We start from the raw sequence: 11,038 nt of genomic DNA on the forward strand, positions 1-11,038 counted from the left end.
GTGAAGAAGGGCTTTCTTGCTGAGAGGATGACGCTAGGTCAGAACAATTGGTTGTAATCCTCTTTGCTATTATTGATTACTAATAGAGCTATTCAAGTCTTCCTCCACATTCTTGTATGATTGATGATATATGCATTTGTGTGGTCAATATATATAGTCCTATATTGTTTATGATAGTAGATCTATGTTCTTGTATAGTGTTATGGTGCTTTGATTCTACAGGTGCTCTTTGAAGTTGGGTAGACGAGGAAGCGAGTGGCAAAGATCTATCAAAAGGGAGAAGAATCAAGCAAGTAGCTAAGTGCAAGACAGAGGTTGGTCTCCTTCTTTCCACTCTTATCTACTTCTCATAAAGGAAAACGAAAGTGGTTTTAGTTTGTTTTTTTCTAAGGGAGCTACCAGCCTCAGTGGGACTAGCAGCTCTGCATAGACACTAGATTTCCCGATAACAAAATGGCGACTCCACTGGGGAGCGAATAGATTTTTTTTTTGTCTATATTTGTTTGCTTTATAAACTTACAGACAAAGCCTGAAGTCAACCCAGCTAGCCTTCGAACTGCATTTGCTATGCAAGTGCAAGGTAGATCAATGCTGCTTCAGTCTATCTCCAGGTTTTGTTTATGAACTGAACAATCGATTTACAAACTGTCTAATTGCCCTTGTGGTGGCTCTAGTAACCTCCTTAGATCTACCCCTGTGATTTATTTACTGATTACCACTTTCTCAGCCTAAATCCCTGAACTGTACTACAAACTGTGATCAAGAACTGGATCAAAAGTCTCACACTGTACCATTGCACCCTCTCTTCAAGGATCTCAGTATGCATCGCACTTCCCGTGTGCTGTAGGTGGGATGCATACTGGAATCCCTGTGTAAAAGGTGTGCTGATCAAAAAGGGCTAATTTTTCCTTCAGACTTTGGTTTTTTCACTCTTTTCATCTCTATTCAAGAGTTTTGATGTCTATAATCGGTATACCTCTGTTGGAAACCCCCCTTCTTTGCCATTATTCCGCCTCCATTGTGCAAAGAACTGTAAATGTTTTTATGTATTGTGAGCCATTTTCAGTTCTCTTTTACAAAGAAGTAGCGTAATTTAACTGCCGTTTCTTGATTTGGTAGTGTCGCAAGTGTCGTTTTCAGTCATAGAAGAGAATCCAATTGTTCTTGATAGTCGATTACACTGTTACTCTTGTATTTGATTTGAATTAGTAGTTTTTCAAGTGTTGAAAGCAAGTTTTCAATTCCAAATCGCAAAGTTTCGTCATTGTCTTCATTTTTTCTTGAAAAGAAGCTTGTTAGTAATGTCGCTTTGAAAAATAATTCATATTTGCGCTTAGCTTTATTTTCATCATTCACACATTAAGAAGGCTGAAAACAAATACATGCATGTGCATTCGCATTTAGACTATTTGTCGGTTTGATTTAGGACAGTGCATATAGTGTGTGCTCTCTACTCTATGTTGAAAGAATATCATCTCTCTTTCTTTAGTAGCTAGGATTTTCATTGCAAAAAGAAGATTAAATGATTGTTTATCATCTTAGATTGCATTTTAGGAATTGTATATCTACATCACACGATGAACCTGAAAGGAAAATTTCTTAAACAAGATCAACTGTAAAATAAATTTAATGAATCTAAAAACGCTTTGGAACCTAACACACAACATTTAGAAGTCTAGGCTAGAGACGTATTTTGGCATCGTAAAGCCTGGTAACTATTGTTTTCATTGTTGGTTGGGTGATTCCTCCACTGTGAGACGACAAGTGCCAGTATGGACTTGTGCTCCCACGTACCGTCGAGTATATATTTGGAGACCATAATAGGCTATATACTTTATCCATAGGAAGTCGTGTCTGCTTCCCTATCGATCGCAATGCACTGAACACAGCATTCGGGAAGATTGACTGACGTATCGTAAAAAGTATTCTGCAGTTTTGCGATTGGTTTGGTAATCCCTGTGTCTAGATTTCCAGAGTAGTCTGTTTCATTCCTTTTTAGACTCCTTAAAGGAAAAAGTCCATCTGAGCACTTGTCACTTCAAGCTCATTAAAAATCAAAGGCGACTAGAGTCATCTTTTGTTTTTTCTCGACTCTTAAAAATTGAAAAAACAAGTTGTGTCAAAGCGTCTAAAATTCATTTAATTCAGAATCATTTTCCCCTTTATTTTGAGTTGATCGAGTAATACGCAATTGTGGAAGAAAGTCAATCGAAATCTCTAGAAAATCTTTTGGATAGACTAGATATGTCTGAACAACCGTTGACATCCAAGACTGTGTCATCCGACGCAGCAACGGTAGAGCCTCCTACTGCTACTCCAACGATGTTCGCCGGTATACCATCTATCCCGGCAAGTTATCAACAACAAGCCAGAGTCCAATCAGAGACTGTTTCGATGACATGGTCAGTTCCTATTTCTTCATCCAGATTATCATCTAGTATTTCTTATGTTGAAACTCAACAAATTGATCCAATGTGTCTTCAAAGGCCAATCTACCCTTTAAGTACTTGATTGCCACCATATGGAGGGCAGTATGCCTTTTCATTGTTTCCTCACAGAGAAAAACCATATGGGAGTTTACAACAAAGTTCAGGTCAAACTGCAATTACATCCAACGGTTGGGTACCAATACTGCCTCAGCAACCAAGGGTTGTATATTCAATGTGACCAGTCCACCCAGTGTCAAATATTCCCACTATACCTGCTATGGTGACTGCATCGCAAGTACAAGCGCTACATGTTGTATGTCAACGCCACGTTTCTCAGGTTGCAATACAACAGCCTCTTGTCTCAACGACTCAATCACAACCTCAGGTTAGTGCCTCCTTATTTGGAGCGACTCAGGCTCAAACAAGTACTATGACTCCTCATCTTGGTCAATCATCCCGTATTGGATGACAGCAAATGGTCCAACAAACATGGCTAGTTCAATCTCAACAACCGCCATTCCAGCAATCATATCAAGGACCTGAGCAACAAGTCTTTGTAAGTAATGGGCAACCGCATTTCCAAAGCGGTTATCAACAAGCATACTATAATGGTTATGCCCATCAACCTTATCAAAGTTACCAGCATCAAATACATTATGCTGGTATGGAAAGACCCACGGCTCAGGTGATTCCATCTTATCCTGGGTATGCTTCGCCTAACTTGAATCAAAAGTTACCCTTTGTAGCAACTCTAGAATTACCAGATCTAAACCCGCTGACGAATGATACAATTGCTTACGCCTCTTGGTGGCCGGCGATTCCGCATAAACTTCCGTCAGATATTCCTACATTTAATGGATATCTGAGTGAAGCCCCGTCGAATCATGTGATGACCTTTCATCTGTGGTGTTCGTCAAACACCCTAAACAATGATTCAATTAGACTTTTCCTTTTTCTGAGAACGTTAACTAGTCTGGCAGCAAAATGGTATATTGAATTACCTAGAGTTTCGTTTGATAACTTCAGTACCTAGCCACAACCTTTTTAACCCATTTTCAGTTACCCATAAGGTACAAAATGGGAATAGAACTATTTACCAATTTCAAACAAATGACGGCCACTCACATATCTGATCATACTCATGAGTGGCGACGTCATTGTAGAATGGTAAAAACATATGTTCCTAATCAACTTTTAGCTGAGTAGTTTATTAATTCATTATTAGCTTCCATCACAAAAGATGTGGCAAAAGGAGGAGTTGTCACTGAAGAGCAAGTTATTGCTCGTGCACAATATTGAGACTTGATTTATACTCAGTCTGGAATGCTCTACGATAAAATCCCTGACGCTCCTAGGCCGGAATTTTCCATTCCTCCTCCTCCTAAATCGAACAATGACTCTCATGCCGACGATGGCGTGATTGGTACGACAAACAAGAAATCAAAAAAGGCTACATCTATGAAAGCGCGTAAGATTTCTAATCAAAATGCAAATGAAGAAATTCTTGCCTCGAAGGTAAATGTCATGTCGACCGACAAGGGCAAACAACTGAAGAAACCAGGGGGCAAGAAGAAAAAGAAAGGGAGAAAAAAGAAGCAAGATGAGTCATCTCTTGAAAATCCTTCTACAAACCCTTTCGAGAAAAGGGTGTCAGATATGCGATGAGGTTCATCAGATGAGAGATTTTCCACATAAAGCTGAAGTTAAGAAACTCTTTAAGAGTTCAAAAACCTCAGTAGTATTGATTGATCTGTTTCCAAACCCGAGAACCAAACTGGTTTCTAATCAAAATGCTTCCTGATCCCAAGTGCTTATGTTGTCCATTTCAAAACAACAAAATGATGCTTTGATATCAACAAGGAATAAAGATTACGGGAATCCACAGTTGTCGAACAACAAGGCTACTAATCAACTGAGTAGTTCGACAACAACTTCAACCGAAGTTGTGCCCCCCATCATTCCTGAGCTAATGATAAAGCCACCAAAGGGAGTAGTACACAAGTCGACATTTAATCCTCATGCTAGAGCAGCACAACCTTATAATATAGTAGGGGACTTGGCCCAATCACTGCCCGCTATGTCGACACTTGGGGTACCGCAAAATTGCCCCTCCCAAAAGCAAGCTTTATTATCAGCAATAGATGGGATTGACCCAATGGATTCCAATATTGTGGCCTTTAATCATAAAGGATATGGCCCTCAGTTACCAGCTCAACTAGCTTTCCTTATTCAAGTGAAAGCCCTCAACAAAACTGTTCATCGAACAATTATTGTTGAGGGGGCATCTACATGTATTATGTCGATGAGTTGCTAGAAAAATTTAGGCTCACCACCCTTGTCGCGATCGTCAACGATGTTAAAAGCATTTGATGGATGATCATACACTCCATATGGGATTTTAAGTAACTTGCAAGTTGAACTGGGGGACAAAACAATAGAAATTGATGTTGAAGTAATCGTCAGAAATCTCGATTACAACATCCTACTGGGAAGGCCCTAGATATATGCCATGGCCGGAGTTGTGTCGACCTACTTCAAGGAGATTTCATTTCTCTTCCAAGTAGGAATTACAATCATCGACTAACAAACATTTCTCCCCAACAGTTCACAAGTTACGAGAAGCATTCCAATGATCCATGGAAGCAATCATTCACTTCAAAATATTTGAGTAGGCCTCCTAAAAGATCCTGCCTTAATGGGTACTTTTACCCTATCGCCTCCAAGTAATCTGGCAGAAGTGGCCACAGTGGAAACCTGCAATATGAAATCTTCTATATCTAATGGATTCAGAATATTCCTAAACATTTGGTCAGCATGGATCATCGCCATTTTAGAAATATTGTAGCAATCAATTTTGTTGGCCTGGGGGGCAAACCCAAATCAACGCTCGTCAAGTGTTTGGATATATAGGTCTAAGGAATATGGAACCTCTTCAGATCCTTGGTTGCATGTACATTCTACAGACGAAGAAATCATTCAATTAATGATTATAGGAGAGGCACCATGAGAAGATTACCACCATCGCTCCCATCTTCCGAATTACCACGAAGATTATTCCAACAACGTTAGTCATCCTTCAGTTTTTCATTTTCTATCAAATCCTGTAAATATAGTGGATTTCGAGGATGGTTCTTATCTCGTGTCGACCTCGTTAAAAAATGAAACAAGGGGTCATGAGGATAGTTCTTTTACTGTGTCAACCTCATTAAAAAATGAAATGACTCCCTTTCCAAATCGAGTCTTTGATTACGATCTCGTAAAATCAAAGTTGAGTCTTTCGAAGATCTCGAAGGTAAACCTTCATTCCAACCACCGAGATGAAGGCAATGAAGCTTGGGGGGCATGCACCTCGATTTGCATTATTATGTTGGGGGCATGAAAAATTATCATGAGTAGTGTTACCGCAGGGTTCAAGCTCATCAAAAAATAAACATGCCACGAGCAGTGTTACCATAGGGTTAAAGCTCGTTAAAAAATAAACCCTCCTCGAGCAGTTTTAACGCAAAATTTAAGCTCGTTAAACAATAAACATAAGCGATGAGAAAACGTTCCCCCAAAGTTTAAGCTCATTAAAAATGAACCAATTTCCGGTAAATAACCATCGTGAATGAATTATCATCAGCCTTTGAAACCTTGGTCGTGTTCTCATCATCACCTCCACTCTATATTGGCCGATCATTCACCTCCATTTGGTTGTTTACCCTTTTTGAGGAATAGTTGCGAAGAGTGATCCTGTTAGCCATCCTTGTGACACTGCCGTGATTGGAAAATTCCAAACCTTACCTGGAATTACTTGCTACCTAAATTTATCACTCGTTCCTTGAAAAACGAGTCTCCTTTAAGCTCTTTTCATCTGACTCATAAAATATGAAAAGATTGTCGAGCAATTGGCCTCTCTAGCTCGTTAAAGTGACTGGAAGTGCTATCCCTCCTTTAGATTTTAATCTTTTTGGACCTGAGGGATTATTACACAAAAAGATCGAGTGCTTGTTTTGTTCGGCTCGTTAAAATTACCGAAAATCCATCCCTTTTGTATTATTTTATACTTTTTTGGACTTAAGGGATTATATGATGAAAAAGGATTGTTGGAGTTTTCTTTACGTCCCTTTCAGACTCCCTATAATTGAAAAGGACCAAGTTATCTTTGTCGTTAAACTTGTTAAAACCAAATAGCGACAAACTTGTCCATACAGACAAGAATAAGTTTCACTATCGCTAGGCTCATTAAAACATAGCAATGGGTTTGCTTGAAGGGAAAATTATGGAACAAGCATATGTTATCCTCCTCAAGCTTGACAAAAATAAAGAGGTACTGGTCAGCAATGACTGGCGAAAAATTGGGAAGAAAACTTGAAGAAACTTTATTGGTAGCAAGTCGCTCTTGAACATGACACTTTCACTCCGCATCCGATTCAGGTTGGGTTGTTCCGTTCACTGGTCATATCACCATTGGTCCATCACACCATCCATATTTGGGGTTAACGCTACCGATCCATCATGTCAATGTCACTGATATGTTCAAGAGAAGTCGCTCAGAAAACTCACCTCTATCTCATCCACTGCAATACATTTATGCTCCATTCTTTCATGACTGCCACCCTAAACCTTATGTCATTAGATCGTTTTCACCTCCATTGAAATCATTTACTTCGTTCCATCTCATTGATGTGGGATTCACTAAGGCCCTCCTATGGCAGATCGATTCTTCTCAACATCAGCTCATTATCCAGGAAGTTGATCTAGGAACAACCCTTTCAGTACTTTGAAGCTTGCATGCCTCAATGGCAAGCTTCTCACTTCCGGCGACAGGTTTACATCAATGGCCTTCGACAGAAAGATTTTGCGTGGTGTTTGACGCCAAGTCCCTTATACACACCACGTGAATTGTACTATAGTACCTTGAGGGTCATCATCGTTATCGGTGATTCCTCTCGTGCCTGTTAACACCTTACATCATTGGCTGGTAATCAGGCGATGTCTTTCCATGTTTGACTCTAGAACATCTCTCACATGGATCGACTTGTACTTTGAGTGAAGATCGAACGAGATTGAAGATCCCGGATCTAGTTTCATCCATCCGGGCTACGATATATATTCAGGAAAATAAAGACATCAAATGTACATCATTGCTGCACAGATAATCATCCAAACAAAGGGATGATGGCTCTACCAGAATCATCAGTCTGCACACAGACGATTGTCTGCCTTATGTACATGAGAATGAATTTATAAAGCTGAGCATGGGAATGCCCGTCTCAGCTAGATCATGAAAATATAATGAAGATGATGTGTTGTATTGTATCTTATTACAGGTCGCCTTCCAGCTCGAAAAAACTTCGGATCCTCATGATAAAGCATTTCACCCGACATCAAAAGATTAATGACCTCATGCTTTAGGGGGCAACTGTTATAAACATTTTTGGGCACTGCAACCCCAATCATAAATTTCCATAAACAAGGGCTCTTAAGTCCCTAAAAGTGTTGTTCCAACCCCTAAAAGAACAAGCTCAACTGATTACATCATGTCCCAGAAGTTCTCCATGAAAAGTTGCTCAGAAATAGTCAAAACTGGACCATACTGATTGCTCAGTGCTGAGGGTGTGAGGAATCCCACCTAAATGCACACGGGAGGTGCAATGCATACTGAAAATCCCTTCTATAAGGTGCGATGGATGAGAATAGACAAGTGGCAGAGAAATTTTGCGAGGTAGATGATCATGGAATCTTCCAGAAAGTCTCCTGTGACACTTGCCTCTCAGAATCGCCTAAGGATGAGTAAGAGATTAATGAGATCTCCAAGTGGAAACAAGAATAATCAGAGAGAAGACACTAATAAAAAACCCAAAGCTGACTCACACCTATACAAATAATCTATATATAGATCTCTCATCCGAGAGATCCAGAGGTTGGAGGATGGAATTTTGTATCTTGTAAGGAAGTGCTGCTGGTTTCCTAGTGTAACATCATAGTGTTGGGTGATCTAAGCTTTTCATGAGGTGAAGAAGGGCTTTCTTGCTGAGAGGATGACGCTAGGTCAGAACAATTGGTTGTAATCCTCTTTGCTATTCTTGATTATTAATAAAGCTATTCAAGTTTTCCTCCACATTCTTGTATGATTGATGATATATGCATTTGTGTGGTCAATATATATCTGGTCCTATATTGTTTATGATGGTAGATCTATGTTCTTGGATAGTGTTATGCTACTTTGATTCTATAGGTGCTCTTTGAAGCTAGGTAGATGAGGAAGCGAGTGGCAAAGATCTATTAGAAGGGAGAGGAATCAAGCAAGGAGCCAAACGCAAGATAGAGGTTGGTCTCCTTCTTTCCCCTCTTATCTACTTCTCATAAAGGAAAACGAAAGTGGTTTTAGTTTGTTTGTTTCTAAGGTAGCTACCAGCCTTAGTGGGACTAGCAGCTCTGTATAGACACTAGATTTCCCGATAACACCTATACTGAGGAAACTACTAAAGCACGGTGAGTAGAGGTTAGGTTTTGGAAATAGCTTTTAGGGAATGCAAATGATAGGGTTTAGGGTTTTAGGGATGTAATTAGATGTGTAGGAGGTTAGGGTATAACACGAGAGGGATTTATAGGGTTTGCCAATTGAAAAAGATAGTGTTGATGAAAAGCGTAGTGTAGGAGCCAATGAAAAGTTTCCTCACCATAGATTTTGATAAACTTGAGTGAAGGAGAGTAGGAATGGCTTAAACTTACTTGTTTATCCCTTCTGTAGGCTTGTGTTCACCAAAAAGCGTAGCACCACTGAAAAAGGCGCAATGAATGGAGGAAAAGCATAGCATGCTGTTGGAAAAGTGCAATGACTAGAGAAAAGTGTAGTGACTGAGGGAAAACACAACGACTAAAGGAAAAGGCTGCTTTTTGAGAGTATATGGTGCTAAAATTATGAGGAAATGATGGATGTTGGCTAAGAGCTCTCTATCAATGATATGAATGAGACAAGGAAGAGAAAAATGATCTTTTGTAGCTTTGAGAAGTGGGGTGGCCCACCATATATTTTTTCACTTTTACTTTGGAAATCATGTACTTGTGAAACTTTTGGATACAGCTTGAAACTATTTAAAACTTATTACAAAATATTCCTTTGAAAAGAAACCTTCTTGAACCATTTTGTGTCACTTTTCTTTTACATGCCAATTTTATGAGTGTGATGAGAAATTCAATGACTGAAACCCTAGTGACCTAATGGATGATGGTGAACTAGATGATGGATGATGGATGATGGTGAACTGGGTGATGGATGATAATGAGACTGAGATGACCATAAAGGTTTTCAAATATGGCACATCCAAAAGCATAATGACATTGACCATAGCAAGGCAATTTGTAAAGGAGTATTTGACAACCTAGACACACTATCGAGTGACCAAAGTTTTTTAATGGAAGACCTAGTGAAATCACAAAAACATGACTTTAAACCCTAATGAACATTCTGAAAGAGAAAATTTGATCACTGGTGGAAGGAAAAACTGACTCACACTAATAGAATTATTAAATTTGTGTCGTACAAAATTTGAATTATCTAATTTGTGTAGTGTTTTTATTTTATTCAAAAACCACCTTTGGCTTCTTTGTGATATGCCCTTTCAAAGCATCGACACAACTAAAATACGACAACTGCTAGTGTGAATGGGATTGTAGAGGATAATCAATAATCTTAAGAGGTTGGACTGGGTCGGTTTAGTTTTAGATCAAGTGGGAAGCTGACAAATCTAGGCATCAATTCAACATGGTTAGTCTCATTTTGTGATTTTTCAATCACATCATTGCATAGACCATTATAAATCTATCTTTTTCACGCAATAGAATTGTATGAGCCATAAATACATGGGGCTGTATATACACGGTTGGATTTTGACAAGCCAATAATCCAACAGCCAGAATATACCACCCATGCATTTATGGCACATGGGCACGCTTGTTATTTGTTTCCCTAGTCAAGCTGCAGCCGCGGGAGAAAACTCTACACCTAATAAAGACTCCGCGGGAACACAACTTTGGTGACATGGGACAATGGTATTTTATTCCCCCATTAAATCCAAAACATACGGAATTGATAAAAAGGATGCTGGTCCGACATATGTTATTAGGGGACAAGTCATTACAGGGCATTGCACACAGGTTGTTGAAGACTTAACAAGCCCAAACGATATATTCTAAGGCTCATCATCCCTAGGAAATTTAAGTCAATAATATTTAAATTACATGTTTTTTCGTCGCATGTTGTTTGAGAGTTGATGGGAGAAATAATCAGTTTTAATAACACATTTGATATAGTTTATACAACATTTTCTTGTCTGTCGTGGGAGAATTAATCAGTTTTTAAATGTTACATGGTTTATGCAACATTCATAAGGTGAGAAGAAAGGATCTAAACCTGGCACACTTCCAAACTCTCTGAAATGACTAATTCCTACCCAAAATCTTACAAATCTATATAGAATATTACAAATTCACAAAACATGTGTGTAGAGATCCAAACAAAACTTGTGTTGTCGTGGTGTTTGGAGAACCTGTTGGATGTGGTGGAGGTGCTATTCCCAAATATGGCTGAAGATCAGGATGTCATCCAAGTATACCACTGCAAA

This window comes from Pinus tabuliformis, chromosome 8, assembly GCF_031772625.1.
Source record: "Pinus tabuliformis cultivar Carrire ecotype Pingquan chromosome 8, CPIR1, whole genome shotgun sequence".
In the NCBI taxonomy this organism is placed as follows: Eukaryota; Viridiplantae; Streptophyta; class Pinopsida; order Pinales; family Pinaceae; genus Pinus; species Pinus tabuliformis.